This window comes from Sarcophilus harrisii, chromosome 2 (genome assembly GCF_902635505.1).
Source record: "Sarcophilus harrisii chromosome 2, mSarHar1.11, whole genome shotgun sequence".
NCBI classification, from domain to species: domain Eukaryota; kingdom Metazoa; phylum Chordata; class Mammalia; order Dasyuromorphia; family Dasyuridae; genus Sarcophilus; species Sarcophilus harrisii.
Genome location: NC_045427.1, coordinates 501,827,630 through 501,850,710, shown reverse-complemented (window position 1 = coordinate 501,850,710; position 23,081 = coordinate 501,827,630). Strand labels below are relative to the sequence as shown.

At 36.1% G+C, this 23,081-nt stretch overlaps 1 protein-coding gene across 7 annotated transcripts in view; it reads left to right on the top strand.

Moving 5' to 3' along the window:
• Nucleotides 1-23,081, top strand: part of ATP8B4 (ATPase phospholipid transporting 8B4 (putative)) — a 355,835-nt gene that overhangs the window by 28,762 nt on the left and 303,992 nt on the right. For 2 of the 7 annotated variants that reach the window (XM_031955177.1, XM_012545494.3), the window contains exons 1-2: nt 4,000-4,172; nt 5,189-5,234. The exons of 1 other annotated variant lie outside the window; for it this stretch is intronic. The gene's annotated coding sequence lies outside the window, so the exon portion shown is untranslated. 4 more of the 7 variants (XM_023499883.2, XM_012545505.3, XM_023499862.2 and 1 more) reach the window with 4 other exon arrangements.

Sequence of the window (23,081 nt, the reverse complement as noted above, 5' to 3'; positions counted from 1 at the left end):
AACAGCTAATGTTATCCTTAGTTACATGAAGAGAGGCAGAGTATTCAAGCAAAAGATGTGGCAGATTTGCTGTGCTCATCCAAGGCCAGACTAGAGTTCAGTTCTGAGCACTACATTTTAGGAAGCCTACTAACAAGAGCATTTATAAGAGAATGTTGGTGATAAAAGGATTGGAAACTATGATTTACAAGAATTATTTGAAGGAACTTTGTAATTTAGTCTGAAGCAGAGAAGACTTAGATTAGAAATCATCATCATGATCATCATCACCATCACCATCAGTATTTATGCTATACTTTAGGATTTGCAAAACACTATAGAAATATTATCTTGAAATAGGTATTATTATTATTATTATTATTTTGCTGAGGCAATTGGGATTAAGTGACTTGCCCAGGGCCTCACAAATAGGAAATGTTAAGTGTCTGAGGCCAGATTTGAATTTAGGTCCTCCTGACTTCCGGGGCTGGTGCTCTATCCACCACACCAACTAGCTGCTCCAAAGTAGATAACCTCACTTTGTAGAAGTGGAAATTGAGGCAGATGGAGATTAAGTGATTTGCCCAGGGTTACGTAATTTGAAAAATTTGAATTCAGGTTTTGTGATTCCAGGGTCAGTACTCTTATCCACTCTGCTGCCTAGATGCCTCTAAAGACATGATGGCTGTCTTTGTTTGTTTGTTTGTTTGTTTTTAGCTTTTTTATTTTGAAAACAAATGCATAGTTTTCAACATTCACCCTTGCAAAATCTTGTGTTTCATTTTTTTCTCCCTCCCTTCTCCATCCCCTCCCTTAGACAGCAAATAATATATATGAGAATATATGTTAAACATGTGCAAATCTTCTATAAATATTTTCATATTTATCATGCTGCACAAGAACAATCACATCAAAAAGGAAAGGAAATGAGAAAGAAAACAAAACAAAACAAAACAAAACAAAAAAAGCCAAGCAAACAACACCAAAAAGGTGAAAATACTATGTTGTGATACACATTTAGTCTCTTCAGTCCTTTTTCTGGATGCAGATGGCTCTCTCCATCACAAGATCACTGGAATTAGCCTGAATCAACTCATTGTTTAAAAAGAGTCACAGATGATTATTTTTAAGTGTTTGAAATTATGTCATCTGGAAAGGATATTAGTTTTATTTAATTTATCCTCAGAAGTCAGAACTAGGAGCAATGGATGAAAATTGAAGAGTAGCCATTTTGATGTAAAGGGAAGTCACCTAAAAGTGAAAGCTATGGAATTGAACTATGGACTAATAAAAAATGGATTGTCCTTTCTTGGAAATCTTTAAGACAAAAGCAGATGATCACTTCTCAGTCATAGAGGAGATCGTTGGTCAATTGTGATGACAGTTCCTTCCAATTCTTCTTTCTGTGAAATATTTATTATAAACTTATTGTGTATAGGATCATAAACATATTCCTGTGCGAAAGGAACATATACACATTTCTATGTGATTGGAAATCATGTGTGATTTCCAGTTTTTATTTTTAAAGGCTTCTATATAAGTGATGATCAATCAAGCTAATGTCTTTTCTCTCTTTCACTTCCACTCTCTTCACCTCCATCTTTATATTTCTCTGTCTCTTTCTTTTGCTACCTTCTTTAACTACCTTAAGGTAGTTCTTATGTATAGAGGCATAAACAAGAGGAAGACTTATTCTATGGAAGCAATTCACCATTAAAATCTAAGTTTTTATAATGGTAAAAAAAATTCACACAGGAAATATGGAAATGCAGGAAGATGTTTTTAATGACTGAGATTTAGAAGAAAGTTGCCAATGTGAATGAAAGGTTAGCCAACCAAATTTGAAATAACTGATTTGGAGAACATGTAGGAGAAGTAAACTGCCTTGCTTGTTTTTATAATTTTGTTTGTTATGCCTGGAAGAGAAATGGTCCATAAAGGGATAATCACAATGCAGGAAACAAATATAGGAAGAACAGTAATTAAAATGTCATGATTAAAAGCAAAAATTGACAGATCTATTCCACCTAATCTAGTCTTCTTAACTGAAGCTAGAACATAATCTGCATGTTTTCATTATAAGTTTAAAGGGAAGGGCCTATTGATAGGGTTACAAAGGAGAACGTTATCAATGTAAAACAGAGATCTAAGCAAGGTGTTTTGAGAAATTTGAAAGTTATTTCAAGTCTACTGCTGTCCTTAACTTCCAAGTCCCTTGGGAAACTGAGTTTGGGATGGTTAAAAGGAATTTAGTTACTAATTCACCTATCAGGTGAGTGGAGAAAGTTGCTGATAAAGTGGCAGCAAAACAATTTAAAAGACAGACCTGAGCTAAGAGTTATCACCTCTTCTGCTGACTGGATGAGGCTGTCAGTATTACTCACAAAAGTACTAAACTAGCCATCAGGAGCTATGGGCTGCATTCACAAGAGATCAATAGCTGCTACAGTTTGGTAACGAATCAGTAGATGGCAGTAGTAGCTCATTGGGGAACCAGCATACAGATGCAAAATGGAGAAAGCAACCCAGTAATGAAGTCTGCAGACTAGCAATTGACATCAGCAGCTCTGTGAAAAAGAGGAAAAAAAAAAGAGAACTAGTTTTGAAACAGAAATTTGTCAGTTGGGGTGAAGCCCTGGGACCATAAGTTACTTGGGCAACATATACTTCCATTCTTACTGTTGGCTATATGTGTATGGCTGTGGTCTTGGGGGGTGGGGTGGGCAGTATTGTATTCCTTGATATTTGCCTTACTATTCTATATATTGTGTTTAACTGCCTTTGTATTGGAATAATGTGTCTACTTTTGTAGAACTATATTTTTAAGTTTTTAAAATGTCTTGCTACTCACAATAATTCTCACATTTAATTTTTCTTCAAGTTTTCCTTAAAGTGTTCTGTGTCCAAAGTATTCTTCTAGAAAGAACTTTTTCTCTACAAAAAGTGGAGGTCTTAGACTAGGTAATACCTAAGATATTCTTTCCAGTTCTAAAATTCTATAAATTTCTGTCTACTGCATGAATATCAGTGGCCTGGGACCTCTCCCACCTCTATACCATTCTGTCTGCTATAGGCCTCAGTACAAAGCCCTACTCTAAAGGTACGAAAGATGATGTGTTGAGTTATCAATTCATTTAATTTCAGTGTTTGAACTAGTGAGGCTGACAAGCTACTGGAAAAATACCCAAATGGTTTTAGAATTACTTCACTGAGGGTTAATAGTTTTTTTGCTACCCTCCCACTCTCCCAAATCAAAGCTACATAAGTAGCTATAAGATGCTCAATCCTATAAGATGTTCAAATGGGACCTGACAGTTTATTCCACAATTAAATTCCTTCTTTGATAATAGTGGTTGGTAGTCTTCATCAAGGAGAACAGATGCTATCAAGATGGAAGGGTCAAAACCTCCACTGATAATGGATTCTCCCAACTGGAATCAGCCCTTTGGCAATGTCAGGGTTAATATATATTTCCTGTGAGTTGAAGGTGGGGAGTCTAGAGAAGAAGTGTCAGTGTGCTGTTTTAATATTACTTAAGAATGCTTTGCTTTCTCATTCATCTGAAGGCTGCACTCACTTTTTTTTTTTTTTCCCTAAGCGCTTCTGTAAGCCTGTCTATCACTATAGAAACAGGTAGAAATACCTAGAATCTGCCTTTACCACTTTCACTTTAGTGTTGATGAAAGTTGGACTAAGAAAATGTGGGAGTGTGTCCCTCACAAGTAAGTAGGCACAGTTGCATCTCTCTCTGAGGTCTCTCTTCGCCCAGAGGAAGCCATCACTGAGAGTTGCAGGCTCTTGGGAATTTCCTTTTGTTCCTACAAGATAAACCAGGTCTTCTATGCAGCAGTGGTAGAAACAGTGGCCCCAAGAAAGAGAGGCACCTTTAGCCTTTGAGCAGATTTCATGGACTGACCCATCTCTCTTCCATTTGGCTGTGAGATTTCCCTGCAACTGCTTTCTCTTTTCCGGTCTGAAGGATGATGATTGTTTATTTAGCAACTTCCTATACTGGTAAGTGGCCATTTGTCCGATTTCCAGTCCCCAGAAAATGCCCCAAGAGAGTTTGTTTTCCTAACTAATTGTCAGAGTTTGGGGACTAATCGTGGCTTTTCTCACGACACATGGGGAGGTGACAGACGGCATGATTACTGATTGAGTCCCCCAGCACTGCCAGGAAAGCTTACTTTCTGGTGAGTGAGTGAGTGGGTGGGGTGGGGTGGGGTTGCCTTTGGATTGGGGTGGGATGTCACTACCTAGTGACTCAAAGGTAAATAACTTTCAGGCTCTGTCTAGTTTAGGGGCAGGCTTTGCTCCTGTTTTAGATTTCTCAGTTTCAGTTTTGTGTTTTGCTGGCATTTCCCCCCTCCCTTTTTCTTGTGTGCTTAGTAATACAGAAAACTCTCAGCATGCTTTCCTCCTACTCCAAATGGCATGTCTTTCCTTTCCTTGCTATTTTCTTTTCTTCTTTTTTGTAGGGATTGTGTGAATATATTCTTTTCATGGTGTAGTGGATAAAGTTTGGGATGGCTTCCAGAAAGAATCTATGCGCAAATACCACCTCTGACATTTAGTGACTATGTTACCACAGTCAAGACGATTCTCCTCTTTAAGACTCAGTTTTATCATCTATAAAATGGGAATAATAACACGTGAAGTACCTAGGACTGTTTTGAGGCTCCAATGGTACAGAAAATGCTTTTTGAACTTGAAATAGACCATATCTGTTGCTATAATTATTATCTTTATTTTTTATGTTGATTACATTTGGTGGCTGCATTTCATTCCTGCTTGGTTGCATTCTGGTTCTGTAGTTTAATTCATTTGTCAAATTATGCAATAAAAGCAAATATCAGTTTGTATCGGCGTGCAAATAAGTAGATTCTTTCTAGAACTGAAGGTAGTATTTTTAACTGCTAAGATTTGTCTAAGCAGAAAAAAATAGCTACTTTATTAAGAGATATTAGATTGTCATAGCTACCCACTTAATGATGAGACTGGGAAAAAATAAACAAGATGGGTAATTGCATATCAGAAGGGAACTTGGGGAAAATAAGGCATCTCATCTTACTTCCGCAACACCTGTGTCCAGAGCAAATCCCCATTAGTTCAGATAATTGCTTTAGTTTATCTCAACAGCAATAAGTGACTTCGGAGCTGGGTCTTCGATCAATTATCTACCATGCTTTTGTGTATTATGTTTCCTCAGGAGTGAATCTTTGTGAAAAACCAAGGGATTCATACATGAGCAGAGGGTAAGAACCTTGATGGATGTCACTGTTCCGCTCCTCCCTTTCTCATTTCTTATAGAAAGTTGAAGTTTACATTATTTGAGAAGAGACTTAAATCAACATTTAGAAATAAAGGTAAATAGTGATTACACTGGAGGTAGCATTTCTATTGCCATGTTTGTTTTTGTAGATGAACAGGAAAGCAAGATTAATTCTCAGATTTATTTATGAAAGGGTGTTGGAGAGAGGTAAGGTAAATAGAGAGCTGGTATCAGATTCAGGAAGTTTTGGATTTGAATTCTGCCCCTTAAATAAGCAGCTGCTCTTTGGCCCTGGGTAAATCACCTAATCTCTTTCAGACTATAAATTGTAGAACAGAGTGAGGTTCTTCACCAGGAATTCTCTGGACTAATAAAATTGCAAATCTGAACAAAACAAAATAAAATGGTGCTAGAGAGATATTTGGAAACCTATTTCCTACATTTAAAAAAATTCTATGATACTATTTTACATCTGCCTTGAAATACCAAATTCAGAAAGGAACTTGGGGAGAGAACCATCCCAAACTCAGTTTCCCAAGGGACTTGGAAGTTAAGGACAGCAGTAGACTTGAAATAATCTTTCAAATTTCTCAAAACACCTTGCTTAGATCTCTGTTTTACAATGATAACATTCTCCTTTGTAACCCTATTATCATTACTTGTGTTTTTTACACTTCTCTCTGAATCCCTCCCCTTTTAGATTATAAACTTTTGGGGAATAAGTATATTCCCAAGCATTGGGTATATGCTATATCTTAGCATAGAGCATATCATAATTTGTTCAGATCTGTAATTTGATCATTTTTTGTTAACTCTCAGTGGAGAAATTTCCTTCACTAATTCAAATTAATAACCTAACTCACCTGTAATTTTAGAGAGCTTCATGGGTTCATTTAAAAGTTAAGTGATTTGTCTATGGTCATACAGTTAGTGTATGTCAGAGTAAGGACTTGAATACAAATTTTCTTCTAAATCTGATTCTATATATCCATTATTTGGTTGCTTCAGTTTTATTAAGCACTTAAATAACTTGTTTAATTGAATTTTTGTAGTTAATATACTTGAGTGGAATAGTTTATTGAAGTGTAAATACAGATTCTTTACTTTTTTATTTGGAACAAAGGGCTAAGAAGTAGTCTCAATTCCATGTATAGGATAAAAGAGGTACTGAAATCTAGAAAAGGATTAAAAATTTTGTGGCGCACTACCCTCTCCCCCATCTTTATCTAATTCAGAACAAGTACAACCATATAAAGGTAGGCAGTCAATTGTTGTTTATCCTTAGTTTTCGAAGAGGATCATGATATCAAGGAGGTGATACCATGACATGAAAGTGAATTGCATTTAAGTGAGTAAGGGCTCTGCAAGGTCTCCTGCCTCATTTTCCCCTCCAGAGCCATTTGGATCCAGTGGCAAGATGTAGCTTTAGGTGGAATGGGAGACCTTCATTTTAAAATTAATAATCATTAATTGAACAACTACTATGTATTAGGCACTATGCTAAGCATGGAAGTTACAAGGAATGATAAAAACAATATTCCCTGCTCTCAAGGAACTTTTAACATAATGGAAGATATGGAATATAAATAACTATGTAAACAAAATAAATACAAGACAAATTGGAGATAATTCACAGAAATAAGGTGCTAGCAGTTAAAGGGAAAGATCTTCCCCAAAAGATGTGATTTAAAGAAGCCAAAGAAAGTTAAGAGGAAGAGATGATGAGGGAGAGAATTTTAGACATAGAGGAGCAAATAAAAGTGCTTGTACTTGGGAGGTGAATTGTTATATTTGAGAAACAGTGCAGAAGCCAGTGTCACTGGATAACAGATTACATAGTAATGGTGGCGGAGGTGGTGATGGCAGTGAAAGGATAAGGAAAGGTAGAAAAGGTTACAGAAGCTTTTAAAAGTCAGTCAAAGGATTGAGAATCACTGGGATTTAAATAAATGTTTACTTATTGATTAGAATTGATTCAACAGAGGGAAGAGCTGGTCAAACATACTTTAAGAAGATCAATTTGACAGATGATTTCAATTAGTAGCCTATTGCAATAGCCTAAATATAAGGTGATGAGGGACTTGACCAAGGCAGTGACAGTATTAGCAGAAAGGGGCAAAGAGAGGGTGAAATATGAGAAATATTGAGGAGGTAGAAATGATAACACTTGGAAAGTGATTGCATGCGGGGTTAAAAAGGGGCTAAAAAGGCTACTCCTTTTAAAAAGGAGTAATGTCCAGGGAATCAACGATGATAGGGAAGCAAAGCCAGATAACTATAGTCATGTCGAGTTGCCCCCTCCTAGTACTTTCTATCATGCCCCAGGTTTGGAGAAAGGAAATGCAGCTTGTTGCACCATTGTTACTGTTGAAGGGTAGAGACTATTAGAAACCACATATTGCATTGGTATCTTACATGGGATAAGAATGAAGAAAGAATCCATGATCGTTTACAGAAACCTGGACCAGAAGCTCTCTCAGCTCCTACTGACCTAAAGTAGCCTTTATCTCCATGTGTTTCATAATCATTCTTATCCCTTCTTTTTCCTTCTTTCTTTATGTTGGAGCTTGTATAGCACCATGCCTCCATATTTCAAGTCATCATGGTTCACAATTATTAGTCATCTGAAACTCCTCGCTTCCTTTCTCTGTCTTTGTCTTTTTCTGTCTCTTCTCTTCTCTCCCCTCTCCTGCCCCTTACCACATCCCTTTCACATCCAATCAGTTGCCAAACTCCTGATTTTATCTACATGCAATATATATTTAATTTTTTATTTTTACGAAATGAATAAACACTAACAATCATGAATGTATCCTTAATGCAAGGAGGAAAAGAAAAAGGATTGTGCATAACTTTATGAATCTCCAATATGGACTACTTGTTTCAAGTATATACTTATCAATGGTGTCACATTCATATAGAAACAGATCCCTTCAGGCTGATATTAACTTACAAAACCACAATTTAACATTATCTGTGTTATATTTTTATTTATTTTATAAAACATTTCACATTTTCATTTTAACCTGATTTGGGGCATTTGGGAATTTTTAGATTCAACTTGGTAGTTCCAGCACTGCTCTATTTGTTCCCCTCCTGAGCTCTCTTCTGTCCTTCTCTGTGTATTTAAAAAAAAAACCAAACTATTTCAACATTTCTTTCTTCTTTCCCCTCTTTTCTCCTCTTTTTTTTCATTACCACCCTACCACATTCTCCAATAAAAGCCCTCCTTGTAACAAATGAGTTTAGTCAAGCAGAACAATTCCACTTTGACCACTTCTGAAAAGTGCTTACAACTCTAGGGTATTATTTCCTTTTCAAGGGAAGACAAACATCAATTAAAGTCAGTTTTTTCAAATAAGGCTTGTTGCATTCATCATAGTTCTTAAGCTGGAGGCAGCCAGGTGAAACAATGAATTGAGTCTTATAGCTCTAATTAGGAAGACTGGTTTTAAAATCCTGAGTATTTACTATCTGTGTGATTTTGGGTAAGTCACTTAATTGTTTTTGTTGCAGTTTCCTCAGCTGCATAATGAGGATAATAGCACCTATCTCCTTTGGTTATGAGATTCAAATATTTGTAAAGCAGTGCCTGTTGTTCTTAATACTTATTTTCTTTTCCCTTTGTCTTCCACTTTTGTTTCCCTTTAAAATATTGTAGTCCTTGTACAGATTATTTTTTTGACTCTGCTCAATTAACAATGCATCAGTTCATAAAGTCCTTCTACAATTTTCAGAATCTACTTCTCCTAATGTTGGTATTATAGCCTTCTCTTATATAGTAATACTATAATTTATTTATTATCCAGTGGATGGCCATTTTGTTTCCTTTTTTTTTTTTTTTGGCTCCTACAAGAAGTAGTGATATAACTATTTTACTGCATTTGTTTTCTTTCTCTTTGATCTCTTTAGAGTATATGCCTACTAGCAGCATTAAGGGATCAAAGGATCTGCACATATTGACTATTTGGTTAAGGGTCCAAATTGCTTTGGACTCATGAATCTACCAGCAATGTTTTAGTATGCTTATTTTTTTTTCACACTCCTTCTACCATTTGTCATTATCTTTTGTTTTCGTCTTTACCAACCTGATGGGTGTGAGGTGGAACTTTTGAGCTATTTTAATTTGAATTTCTTTTATTATTAATTATTTGGAGTACTTTTCCATATGGCTGCTGATAGCTTGACTTTGTTGAGAATTGTGTATTCATATCATTTGCCCATTTCACTCGAGAATGGCTCTTGTTCTTATATACTCGTATCAATTCCGTGTAAATTGACATAATATATCTTATGTGATTTTTTTGTGCAGTGTACATACACTAACTACCCTAGATCAGGCTCTTATCACCTCTCTCCTGGGTTATTTCAGTAGGCTCCTAATTGGTCTCATTGCATCTAGCCTCTCCCCTTGACAATTCATTCTCCACACAGCTGCTAAAAGGATATTTCTAAAACTCACATCTTACCATGTCTATTCTAGATATGTTGGGGGCTCCCTCTTGCCTTTATGACAAAATAAAACTCCTAGTTTATTATACATTGTTACTTATTCCCAGATTCTAGTTTTCAGCCAAACTGACTGACTTGGTGATCACTACATAAAAATTATACATTTTTTTTTCCTCTAATGCCTTTGAATAGAATGTCCTTTATTCTTGAAATTACTCTTCTTCCACCTAGTAAAATCTTTAGGCCCTTTCAAACCTCTGCTTAGGTATTATCTCCTACATGAAGTCTAGTCCACATTCCATTCCCATGACACAATCTGGGCCCTAACTACTTCTTCAACATCAAACAAATACAATTTCTTCCAGTTAGACCATGTTCATTTGTACCTCTAAGATTTTCCTCAAATAATTCTTTCTGCTTGGGATGTTGGCCCTACTCTTCCATTTACTGATAATTTACATGATCTTCAAGGTCCATTTAGAATTTCTTTACCTCCATGAAAGCTTTTCCAATTATCTCAGCCCTGGTGAATAAGTCCTTTCTCAAAGTTCTATTACCTCTTATTGTCTTTATGTCTCATTTGTCACTTTGTGTTGGCTATTTTGTACAGTTATTTATGGCCTTATGTTTATGTTGTCTTCCAGCTAGACTATAAAATCCTCCCAAAAAAGACCATGCCTCATACCTCTTTGCATTCTCTAGTCTCTAAATCAGTCTCAAAACATAGATGATTAATAGATTCAAGCTGCTGTTGATGATATACTGCAAATAATGACATCAATATAATGCATAGCATATTATTGATTGAAAACTGTTCTATCAAACACACACATCTAAAATCAAATATGGTTGATTCACTTTATTGAGTAGAAACATCAAAACATTTGAGTAGAAATAATCAAAAGCATAATAGATACTAGTTTTCTAACTGGTTGATCATCATTGGCAGGTGAGTCATGAAATCCTATCAAGGACATGGTCTGATAACTGCTATACTAGTACCTACTAGATATCATTTCAAGCAACCACAAGATAGGTGGCCAAAGGCTGCTGCCTGCCTCCTTTTGGTGGGCACCATAGAATAGTGACTCCTTGAATACTTGGAGTCAAAGACCATGACTTCTAGCCCCATTTTTGATGCTTCATAGATCTGATGCTGGGCTTGATTTGCTGGTCTCTGTGATTCTCATTCTATAGATGAGAACACTAATATGGCACTAGACTTTACAGGACTATCATAAGGAAAGTGCCCTTTAACCTGAAGGTCTAAATTCCTGAGGAGACTTTCACAGAGAGATCAACACTCCCAATCCCTGGAGTTCACCATTTGTATCATTTCTTTTTTCATCTTTCAAACAATTGAGAGAATTAACTTGCATCACATCTTTCTATCTCTCCTAATAATTCAAAGCTTTAGAGAAATTTTTTTAAAAAGTTTTTTTCTTACAAAAAGTTTGGGAATCCCTAGAAAAGATAAATAAGCAAATTTCTCTTATATTTCATTCAACCTTCTTACCAATTATGTTATTGTTGTTTAGACAGTCTAAACCGGGTCATCCACAGAGGCTCTCTCTCTCTCTCTTTTTTAATAAGCACAAAAGAATGCTTTCTCTTTTATTGGATCCACAGGCATACCTGAGTGCTACACTTAGCAGAACAAAAACTAGCCCTTGAATCAGAAAAGAGAAAATTTGGAGTAGATAAAGCAAAACTCAGAATTAAATTGATCAAGTGGGATGCAGAATAAGGCCCTAGAGTTAGAAAGTCCCCTTTTTAGCTACTGGTACTTAAAGCTTCAGGAATCATCTGGAAAAGTCACTTAATTTCTCAAGGTCCCAGGTTATTTTCTTTTTTTAAATTAAAGTTTTTTTTTTTAATTTTCAAAATATATGCATGGATAATATTTCACTCTTAATCCTTGTGTTCCAATTTTTCTTCTCCTTACCCCTATCCACTTCCTTACATGGCAAGCAATCCAATATATATTAAACATGATAAGAATAAATTTTAAATCCAATATATTCATACAATTATCTTGTTGCAGAAGAAAAGTCAATTCAAAAAGGAAAAAAAAATGAAAAAGAAAATAAAATGCAAGCAAACAATAACAAAAAGAGTGAAAATGCTATGTTGTGATCCACACTCAGTTCCTACAGTCCTCTCTCTAGGTGTAGATGTCTTTCTTCATCACAAGATCATTGGAAGTGCCTTGAATCATCTCATTGTTGGAAAGAGCCACATCCATCAGAATTGATCATTGCATAATCTTGTTGCTGTGTACAATGATCTCTCCCAGGCATTTTTGTAAGACTAAATTACACCTAGTTCTGGATAAGCTTTAGGGGAAAAAGTTCTCACCAGAAGCCTCTCTCCTTTTCTACTAATTAAATCATAATCCAAATTTCTACCTCTTTTCCATCTTTCTCCCTACCCTAAAGACAAAACTGAGGGTTTATGTTCTATTCTACATACATTATGTTAGAGTGGAGGGAAAAAAAGTGCTAGATTTGATGTCACACAACCTTAAATCCTATCATCCCTCTCCCCTCTTCCCTACTTTTTTTTTTTTTTTTTTTAACTCTATGGGACTTTATGCAGGCCAACCAAAATCTTTTTGTTCCTTGCAGAATTATACAATATCAGGGAAATCCCAAAGGCCATCTGGTCTAAATCATTCTAAAGTATTTTCTGTAAAATGAATGGCCTGGCTTAGATGATATCTAAGGGTATTAAGAATATTGTCCTACCTTTTGGATGCTTCATTTGAATTAAGGGCCAGCCCCCTGGTGTTAATTTGCTGTCAAACTTTAGACAGAGGTGGGTCAATCGATGTAGGCCTGTTCTGGCAAGTGAAGAGGTGGATAAACCCAACAACTTCACAAAGGGGCCCATTTTGTGTGGACGTATGATTCTATCTGCATTTAGATGCAGCAAGGTGCTTCAAGAAATTTGGAATTCAGGACTTGGAGTTAGGAAGACTGGAGTTCATCTGGCTTCAAACACCAGTTCCTTACAGGTAAAAGGTACCTAATAAATATTTATTGACTTGTCCTCAAGTTTGTCATATATAAAATGTCAATAAAAACAGTATCTATCTCTCAGTATCCTCAGTAAGGATCAAATGAAAAAGAATCCATAAAATAATTTGTAAACCTTTAAACACTATTAAGATTTTAACCATTATTTATCAGCATTTAATTATATCTGATTGGAAAAAATTTAGACTTAAGATATCTTGGTGATAACTCGTTTAACATTCTTCATTTTATAGATGAAGGAACGGAAGCCCAGGCAGGGGAAGTGATTTATCTCAGGCCTCAGTGGAAGTTAGAATTTGAATCCAGTACTTTCATACTCCAAAGACTGGCGGCTTTTTCTTGTAGCATTGGTACTCTGCATCAGATGTGAAAGCCTAGTACAGATATAGTCGCTAAAAATCAAAACAAAACCCACCCCGAGCTCTCCCTAAAGAACAAACCAAAATGGGAAAAAGCTGTACCACACATTTCATGTCCTTCCGAGAGCAAATATGTTGCAGCTGCTTGAAGGAAGCTCCCAAGCTAGTTGGACTCTTGTTTCCTCATTTGTATCCTTCCGTTTTTACCCTCCATCCTGCGGGGGGGCTGGAGTGGGGAACAAGAAAAAAAAAACCGTTCCTGTTTTATTTGTGTGTGTGTGTTTGTCTGTCTCCCTCCTTGTCCTGCTGCTGCTTACAGAGGAATTCAAGGCTTTAACGACGTTAATCAATTTCATTTCCAAAGGTACAGTGCTTTCCTTCGGGAGTACTTTTTACCGACGTCTTCATCGGGGCCAAAAGACGATTAAGTTAACTCACATTCAAGTGGCCCTCTCATCTTTACAGGGAGCCCTTTCCTTGCATATATTCTTTGGAGTTAGGTAGCGGATGTATTGTCCACATTTTGGGAAAAAAGAGAGGCTAAAATAAGTTTTTTCACTTGCCCGTGGTCACTGAAAAGGAAGAGAAGGAGTTACAATTTAAGTCTTTTGACACCTACTCTTTCTACTCCAATTTGAGAGCTGCCAGGATTGGGGGGGGGGGGGGGGGGGGGGGGGGGGGGGGAGGAGGAAGGGAAAAAGAGTCAGTAATTCCGTACTCATTTCACTTCCCCTCCAAGCTGCCTCTCAACTTTTCCTTTCAACGTCTTTGAATTCCTCTCACCTGCAGCTCCCTGTTAGAGTAGGTCAGTGGTGAATTGCAGAAATTGTCTTGTAAAAGTCCAGGGAGTGGCCAGCGATTAAGTGACGTTATTTCTCTTCCTTCTGGGAGATCTGCAGCCACACTTTGAAACTTCAGCAGAGTCTTTGGGAAGAAAATAAGTTTAAATCTTGAACTAGAAACTTGAAAGAGGAAAAAAAGAAACTAATGGAAAAATAGCAATCATTTTTACAAATTACTTTGTATACCCTCTTTATTTCCTCTGCTTTCTCGTCTCATACCATAGTTTTTGGGCCAATGTACTTGTACCTTCAAAAGCGATATAAAGGAACCAGCCAAGGGAAGCGCTGTGCTGAGGACTTATTGCTTTCAATTTAGAGTGGGGAATTATTTAGGTAAAGATCCTATAATTTTAAATATATTTTGTTTGTTTTGTTATCATCTGTAGATTCCCGACTTTCAGAATTATTAATCTACTTATAGATCTAGATTTAAAAAAAAAATTTTTTTACTTAGTAATTTTTTATACTGGCTGATTTTGCTTTTTCATTTCTCTTAGGCCATTTCTGACCCAGGAGCTAAGTAAAAGATGGGTAGAGTTCTGGTAAATTGAGAGATTTGCAATCCTGAAGAGACAAAATTTTTAATTCATGGAGGCATTATATCTATTTTAGAGTTGTAAAACTGCTTGGAGAGCTAGTCTTTGTTTTAAAGAGGCAGTGGAAGGAGAAAGTGGATTTAAAGTTAGGAAAGGCCTAGGTTCAAATTCTCCCTTTACCTCTTAGAGCAACTTCTAAAGGATTCAAGTAATTCTCTAAGACTACAAATTGATGATCTGCATTATTAGGAGGGATTTCCTCCTCAGTAGAGAATTCTTTGCACTATATCACAGTGCAACTAGGTAGCAAGGGTGGAGAGAGTGCTGGATCTGGAGTCAGAAAGATTCATCTTCCTGAATTCAAATTTGGCCCCAGATGCTTAACTGCTGTGTGACCCTGGCCAAGTCACTTACCCCCCAAACTCAACAACCTAAAACAACACACTTAGAATGTCTACATCATAGGATTATTATAGAATTACTTTAGAAATTGTGAAGTACATTCTTCTTCCAATTTATTTATTTTTTAGTTTTCCTTTTTCTAGCACACTGTCATTCGTGGCTATCTCCACTGAGATGGTAAATCCAAGTTTTTTTTCTGCCTCTTTTGCTTGCTCTTCCTTCTCTGAAATCTCCTGTTTCTTATTATATCTATCAGAGCTTGAGTTATTTTGCTGGATCTTTCAAGAAACCACAAACTAATAGGTTTGTGTAGCTTGACCAGAGGGGATAACTTTCTATATGCTGTGGTAAACTTAGTGATCTTAGTACTCTAGAAAGTGGCATTGGCTGATGATGATATAATTTTTTTTAAGTATTAAGAAAAGTTGAGAGAAATTTATGTGTTATTGATAGCCACCTTGGCCTAGTGGATTCAGTAAAGTGGAGCTGACCTTGGAGCCTTGACACTGGTTTTGAGCTATGCTTCTAATATATAATAACTGTTACCCTGAGCAAGTCATTTAACCTTCCTATGACCCCAGGAAACTCACTGAGACTAAATTGCAAATCAAATGATGATTTGTGAAGATAAAGAGAAATCCTCATTTGGATCTTCCCAGGCTAGTGAAATTATAGATTTGTTCGCCCTTGCCTAAATGGGTAATGGACCCCTGACAGGTTGTTATGAAAGGCTAGGGATGTTTGGGACTCCATGTGAGAAATCTGTGTCTTCCCTTAAAACATCCTTTGATATTACCTGCAGAAGCTAAATGTTGAACTAAATGGAGCAAAGGGTATGCCTTAGTGTGGTATGATTTTTTCCCCTTTTCTTTCTTTCTTTCTTTCTTTCTTTCTTTCTTTCTTTCTTTCTTTCTTTCTTTCTTTCTTTCTTTTTCTTTGGACCAACTTTACTTGTTAGCAAAATGATACAGTTTACATTTCTAAAATGCTTTAAGACATTTTGACCCTCTCTACTCTTCTACCTACTTCCTGGAAGACCGGCCCTCTTTCCTCTTTCCTTTTGTGCATTATTTTCCCCCATTGGAATGGAAGCTTTTTGAGGGGAGAAGCTGTCTCTCTTGTTTTTGTGTTCCCGGTTCTTAGCACAGTGCCTGGCACTTAGCAATTGCTTAATGAAATTTTTTAACCTTCCTTCTCCCTTCCTTCCTTCCTTCCTTCCTTCTTTCCTCCCTCTCTCTTTCTTCCTTTCTTCTCTCTCTCCTTTCCTTCTTTTTTCTCTCCCTCCCTTCCTCTCTCTTTTCCTCCCTCCCTCCTTTCCTTCCTTCTTCTCTTCCATCCATCTAAACTAATCTATCTAGTGCTTCCTCACAACAATCCTGGCAGGTAAATAGTGCAAGTATTATTATTCCCATTTGACAGATAAATATAATAATAATAACAACTGGCATTTATATCTTATTTAAATACTTGCAAAACACCTTAATATATGTGTATGTATAGGGGTAGTTGGTATAGTGGATAGAGCTCCAACCCTAAAGTTCAGGATGACCTGAGTTCAAATATGGCCTCAGACACTTAATACTTACTGACTGTGTGATCCTGGGCAACTCTAATTGCCTCAGCAAAAAACCAACAACAACAACAAAAAAACCCCAAAGCCCCAAAACAAAACAAGACTTCCAAAGTTCTCTCCTCACATAACCCCATAAGCTGGACAGGACAAGCATTGTTACCTCCATTTTACAGATGAGGAAATTGTGACTTGCTATAGTCACATAGTATTGCCATCTCTATTTAAAATTTCCTGAAAAGTGGTGTTTATTTTAAAGATTGAAGGCTTCCAAGTAGAAAGCAATGTTAGCAGATGTCAGGTATCCAATTGTTTAATGAATTTTTAAAAATCTTCCTTCCATCCATCCATCCATCCATCCACTCATCTACGTATCTGTCTATCTCTGTTCCCCAGAATAGTGCTTCCCTTGCAACAATCCTATGAAATAGGCAGTTCAGGTATTATTATTCCCATTTGATAAATAAACATAATAATAATAATTCACATTTATATTTCACTTTAAAGCTTCCAAAACTTTTTATAAAATGTATGTGTAAAGAATGTATTTGTGATTGTATATGCATATACATATATACATGCATGTATAAAATTCATGCACATATATACACATGCATCTATATCCTTTCTTTCTCTTTTTTCTTTCTATCTCTCTATTTCTCTCTCTCTCTCCCTCTCTCTCGTTCTCTCTCTCTCTATCTCTTGACCTATCTAGACTCAGGAAAGTAAAAGGATATTCCAGAGTTTCACATCTATTGAATGTTAATGTCATTATTCAAACCCTTGTCTTCTCACTTCAAATGTTACACTCTTGTCCAATACATCATGCTGTTAAGAAAATCAAATGATATTATCAGTGAACAAAGCATCTCAAATTTTCATGAAATATTGTTTCAAAGTGTCTTAATTTACTTTATAGATATATTAATGTGATGTAATTGCTATGAAGAAACCATCAAAAGAAAGATAAAAATTTTAAAGTATGATTTATCCTGTGTCACATCAGAATGGAAGGATTTAAAGATAATTGGAAAGAAATAATTTCAGTCTGTTCAAAAATAGGTTGCTTAGGATAGTTGGAAATAATAAAAGGATTTTAAAGCTTAGAAAGGAATTTTTTGGTAGAGTATGACTAATTGCAATGAGAGGCAAAGTGCAGTCACTTTCAGAGTCAGAAAGACCTGAATTCATATCCTGCCTCTCACACCAATTACATGTGTGATTGAGAAAGTAAGATAACTTCTCATTGTCCCCAGGCAACTCAATTGTAGAGCTGGTACTCATCTGTGACGAAAAATTTTCTCAATATTACTTTTTAATTGATGGTCTTGGATCTTTCAAAGTGAACACTGAATTTCAGGAAATATTAAATACAGGTGAATGGGAAATGTTATATGACCTTAGGCAAGTAATCTATAAAAAGAGAGTTACAATACTTGCTCTACTTAGCTCATGGGGTTTGTGTGGGGAAAGCACTTTGGAATCCTTAAAGTATCATAGAGATGACCAGTAATAATGATTACTAATTAACAATTATATAGCAATTTAAGATTTGTGAAGTAATTCACATATATTGTATCATTTTGTTCTTATAATAACTCTGTGAATTAGGTATTATTAATATTCTTATTTTACCAATGAGGAAACAGATTATGAAATATTGAATTCCTTGCTCATGATCACACAAGTAATAATTCTCTGAGGCAGGATTTGATCCTATTTTTTTCCTGGCTCTGAATCTAGTACTTTCTCCATTATGGTACCTCACTGCCTCATAATTTCCTTCATGGTGTGGCCATATTATTGAATACCATTTGCTTTTTGGTTGGAAAGAATCCTATAAACTGTCAAACTGGCAAGAAAAGATGAGAAGAAGGCACAGCCTGTTGTAAGGTCAATGTTTATTTCAATTTCCTGAGTGATTTTATTCTTTCTTCTTCCTAGCTCCATCTTGTCCCCTTTTAGTATGTCTCTTGTCTTGGATCCTTTTCTCTTCCTTGTTGCCAGAAATCTGATCCTGTGTAAACATAGCATCAACAGATTCCTGTGAAGTATTTAAGTCCCCAAAGTCAGTTAACCATCAACATTAACCAGGATTTGTAGAGATCTTTAAAATTGTCATATTGTTTTCATTACCACAGCCAAGTGAAATAGATAGTACTACTGTGGTGACTTAATTTAATGGATAAAAAAACTGAGGCTCTGAAAGATGATAGGCTTTGTGAATATCAAGGTGAGATTCAGGATCTATTGATTTTAAGTCCGGTTCTCTATCCAATATGCTATTTGATTCTCTTCATTTAAGGATGGTTACATTTTAAGACCGTGAATCTTGAGTGGGAAAGAATCTCAGCTGAGGTCTAGGGAAACTAATTGACTTGTCTGGGGACAGTCAGGTTGTGAGTGATGACTTTTTACACTTTTGGCTCTTTGAGTCACCATAAAGTATTTTATTCTCTGATAGACCATGAAAACTCTACTCCTGAAAACTTTTTAATATTATTTATTTATTTTTGACCTCCATTAAACTTTTTTTGGTTTCAAGTTCTCTCCCTCTCTCCTGCCCCTCCATTCATTGAGAAGGCAAGAAGCATGATATCAATTAAACATGTAAAATCTTGAAAAACATATGATTTGCCATGGAAGACAGCCAGAGAAAATGGCATCTGATAGTTTGTGTGACCCTCAGCAAGTCACTCAAACTCTCATTTTTCTCATCTGTAAAAGTCTCATCTACCTCACAAAGTTGTAAGGATCTCATGCAAAGTGCTTTGCAATACCAAAGTATTATATAAATTCTAGTAAGGAGGAGGAGGATCCTTCATGCTTGAACTACTTTCTCTTCTCATTTCTGTGTACTGGATTCCTTGTCTTTAAATCCTAATTAAAATGCCATCTTTTACAGGAAGACTTTCCCAATCCCTCTATTTTCTGGTGTCTTCCTTTGGTTGATTTCTCCCTCTACCCTGCCAGTTATTCTTCATCTCTCTCTCTCTCTCTCTCTCTCTCTCTCTCTCTCTCTCTCTCTTCCCCTTTCTCTATTTATCTATTATATATATGTCTCTGTCTGTCTCTTTATCTATGTATTTTTACATATATATATATATATAATACATATATATATGAGAGAGAGATCATTTTTTTACATGTTTGTTTACATGTTGTCTCCCCCTTTAGACTGCGAGTTCCTTGAGAGCAGGAGCTTACGTTTTTTCTTTTTCTTTTTCTTTTTTTTTTTTGCATCCTCAGTATACTGCCTTGTACATGGCAGGTACTTGATAAATGTTTATTGATTAATCAAGACAGCATTTGAACTCAGGTTTTTCTGACTCGAATCCAGCACTGTATCCACCATATTACATAGCTGCCTATTTTTCTTTCAGTTCTAGTATTCTAGGTATATATTAGAATGCTTTGTATTCTACACAACTAACTTCCTGGTTTATTGGCTATGTGAAGGGAAATTCCATTGAACTCAAGCTATAACTTTACTTTCCCGAGTCTCAGTTTCCTCATTATAAAAGTATAAGGTTTGGTTAGATGATCTTAAAGGTCCCCCTTCTATATAGAAAACCTAGTTATGGGAACTGGAGCCAACCCCATTATAGGTCTTGACCACAAACGCCTACTGTTTTGATGCAATATGGTTGAAAGAAAATTAAAAATAGTTAAAGACAACTAAATTTTGGAGCTTGAATATAACATTAAGAAAGGAAGTAGATAGCAGTGTTTTAGGGGGAAAGAAGAGACTCAAAGGAAAGTGGAAAGAATCACAGAAAGGCAACATTTAACCTAAGAAAATTATCCAAGATATTATCTACCAAAAGCTAAAAGTCTAGGAAGCCCCTGGATGAGCAGGGGTCCTTAAACTACAGCCTGCGGGCCAGATGCGGCAGCTGAGGACGATTATCCCCCTCACCCAGGACTATGAAGTTTCTTTATTTAAAGGCCTGCAAAACAAAGTTTTTGTTTTTACTATAGTCCGGCCCTCCAACAGTCTGAGGGACAGTACACTGGCCCTCCCATTTTTGTTTAAGGCCATGACTTTCCTCAAGACCAAATTTAGCTATTCCATTTTTCACAATGCATTCTCCCTTTTCAACTAAGTAAAAGTATTTTTTTCCTTACTAAAATTTCTGCCAGCATTTTGCCTTGATTTCTTTTTTGTACTTATTTATAGCACTGGTGGGGGTATCTTATAGCTCTCAGTGAATGGCTACTCCATGTTCAAGGTATTTCTTAGGTCAGCATCCCCTTTAACTATAGATCATGAACACCTATCAGTGGGTTTATCTTTAATAGTCAGGTGGGACAGCTAGATGATTCATTGGATAGAACATTGAACTTGGAGTCAGGTAGACCTGAGTTCAAATTTGACCTCAGACACATAACACTTACTAGCTGTGTGACCCTGGCCAAGTCCCTTTAATGCTAATTGCCTTAAAAAGCAAATAAATAAAAGAATTAGGCAACAATTATTTCTTAACAAAGGCATTTCATGAAATACCATGGTATAAAAAGGAAAAGTAAAACTAATAAGTGGACAGGTAACTTGACAGGCATTAAAGCAAGAGTTAATGTAAGTGTGGTAAGAGTGATAGGACAAGAGAGGTGTTCAGTTAACTCCTGAGAGGTCCAAACAATTGGACAGATTTCCCCAAGGATATGTTCACATTACTATGGATAAATATTAGAAAAAACTATCACTAAAAACTATACTTTTCCTTTTCCATTGATTGTTTCTTTATTTCTTGTAATGCTATTAAACTAGAAGATAATTGAAAATTGCTATTGGCAGAATTCCTTGGCTTGCACAGGGAAATAGACAGTTGCTTTTCCAGCAATTGCTTCTATATGAGTAAATTGCCCTAGATAACTATACCCAAAATGCAGAATGAAGCCTGGTTCTTCTGCACAGGTGACCTATGATTGACCAATTGACTTTGGCATATTACTCTCAATTGATTTATGAGTCAGTGGGACTTGGAGATCCATATTTATCCTCGGACCCTTCCCTTTTCTTTTAGCATATGTTTCCATGGTCATCCATAAGCACATGTGATACTTACCACAGCATCTTTAGAATAGCATCTCATTTTTTTTCCATACAGATATATTTTTGAAGCTAAATATACACTCCCTTTGGGATGTTGCAGCTGTTATTCTAGAGGCTTTAATACCACATCTTTTTACTGTAAGAAAGTATGAAGAACAATAGCTCTTCTTTGTTGTTTTCACTGAAAGGGCAAAATCTGTAGTCTATGTGAGTATTATTTATGTCAATGAAACGTTTGCCATGAATGTCTGAACCAAGAATATGGCCTCAAAGTTCATTTGAAGGAGGAAGGAGGATCATAATGGTTAAAGCCAAAAGATTCAGCATCACATCCCAAAGGGAAGTCACATGGTGCATTGTCAAATTAAGTAACAGTGCATTTATTTGCAGTTATTAAGTTAAATACATGTAATTCCAATTTCCCCCATAATAATAAGATAGAACACAGATCACTTTAATCCATATACAATGTCTTTCTCTAGGTATAAATTTTTTTTCGCCAAGGGTCCTCAGTCTTTTCCCACCAAACCTTTTGTTAGGTATGCTATTTTTTAAAGAGGGAAAAATGAATTCATCAGGAGTTTGTTTTCATTTAAGAGACAGACTTAGAGTTAAATTATATGATAGCAAATCAAGAAAGAAGAATATAGGATGCAGAACTGGAAGGAACAGTGGAGAACATCTGGTCCAAATCCCTCATTTTATAGATGGGACACAGATTCAGAATGTTTAAGCTTCTTGGCCAGGGGCACATAGCACTAAGTAGCACAACCTGATTCAAACCCAGGTCCTCTGCTCCCAAATCTAGTACTTTTATTTTAGTATATTAGAAGAAGGAAGGCGAGGATGGAATTAGCATTTATATAATAGCGCCTATGTAGCAGGCACTGTGCTAAGTGCCTTTTACAAATATTATCTCATTTGACTGATTAGAGCTGGAAGAAGACTTTTAGACATCCTTTAGTCTAACTTCTCATTGAACAGATTTTGAGGAATTTAGTACAGAGAAGTCAAGTTAATTCAGGGCTTGCTCTAAGTTATATAGGTAATTAGTAACAGAGGCCAAATCATTTATGAATAAGTGAGACAAACTTTTAGGTCAGGTCCTGCTTTCTCAATGACTCTCCCCCCCTATTCATTTTGGGATGTTTGAGAAAATAGTTGTTAATGCTCTTTGAAAAATGCCAGTGTTAATCGAAGTTGGAAGTATTCTGGATAGGTTTAGTGTCTTTGGATGGTGGGATTTTTCTTAATAACAATAGTATCAGTTAATGGATTTTGGTGTCATCATATAGCTCGATATGAACCCTTTATTCTATTTATAATAATGATAACTAATTTTAGCTGATTTTAGGATCACAGATCCAGGGTCTTTCTCTCCAAGGTCATTATCTCAAGCCCCTTATTTTACAAATGAGTAAACTGAGGCCTGGGAGCATAAATGACTTTCCCAAGTCATATTATTCATAAGTGACAGAGCAGAATCTGAGGTCTGGCTCTCTAACAACAGAGATCCCTAGCACTTTCTAACAGTATCATGATGTTTACTTAAAACTTGAATATTTGCAGAGCACT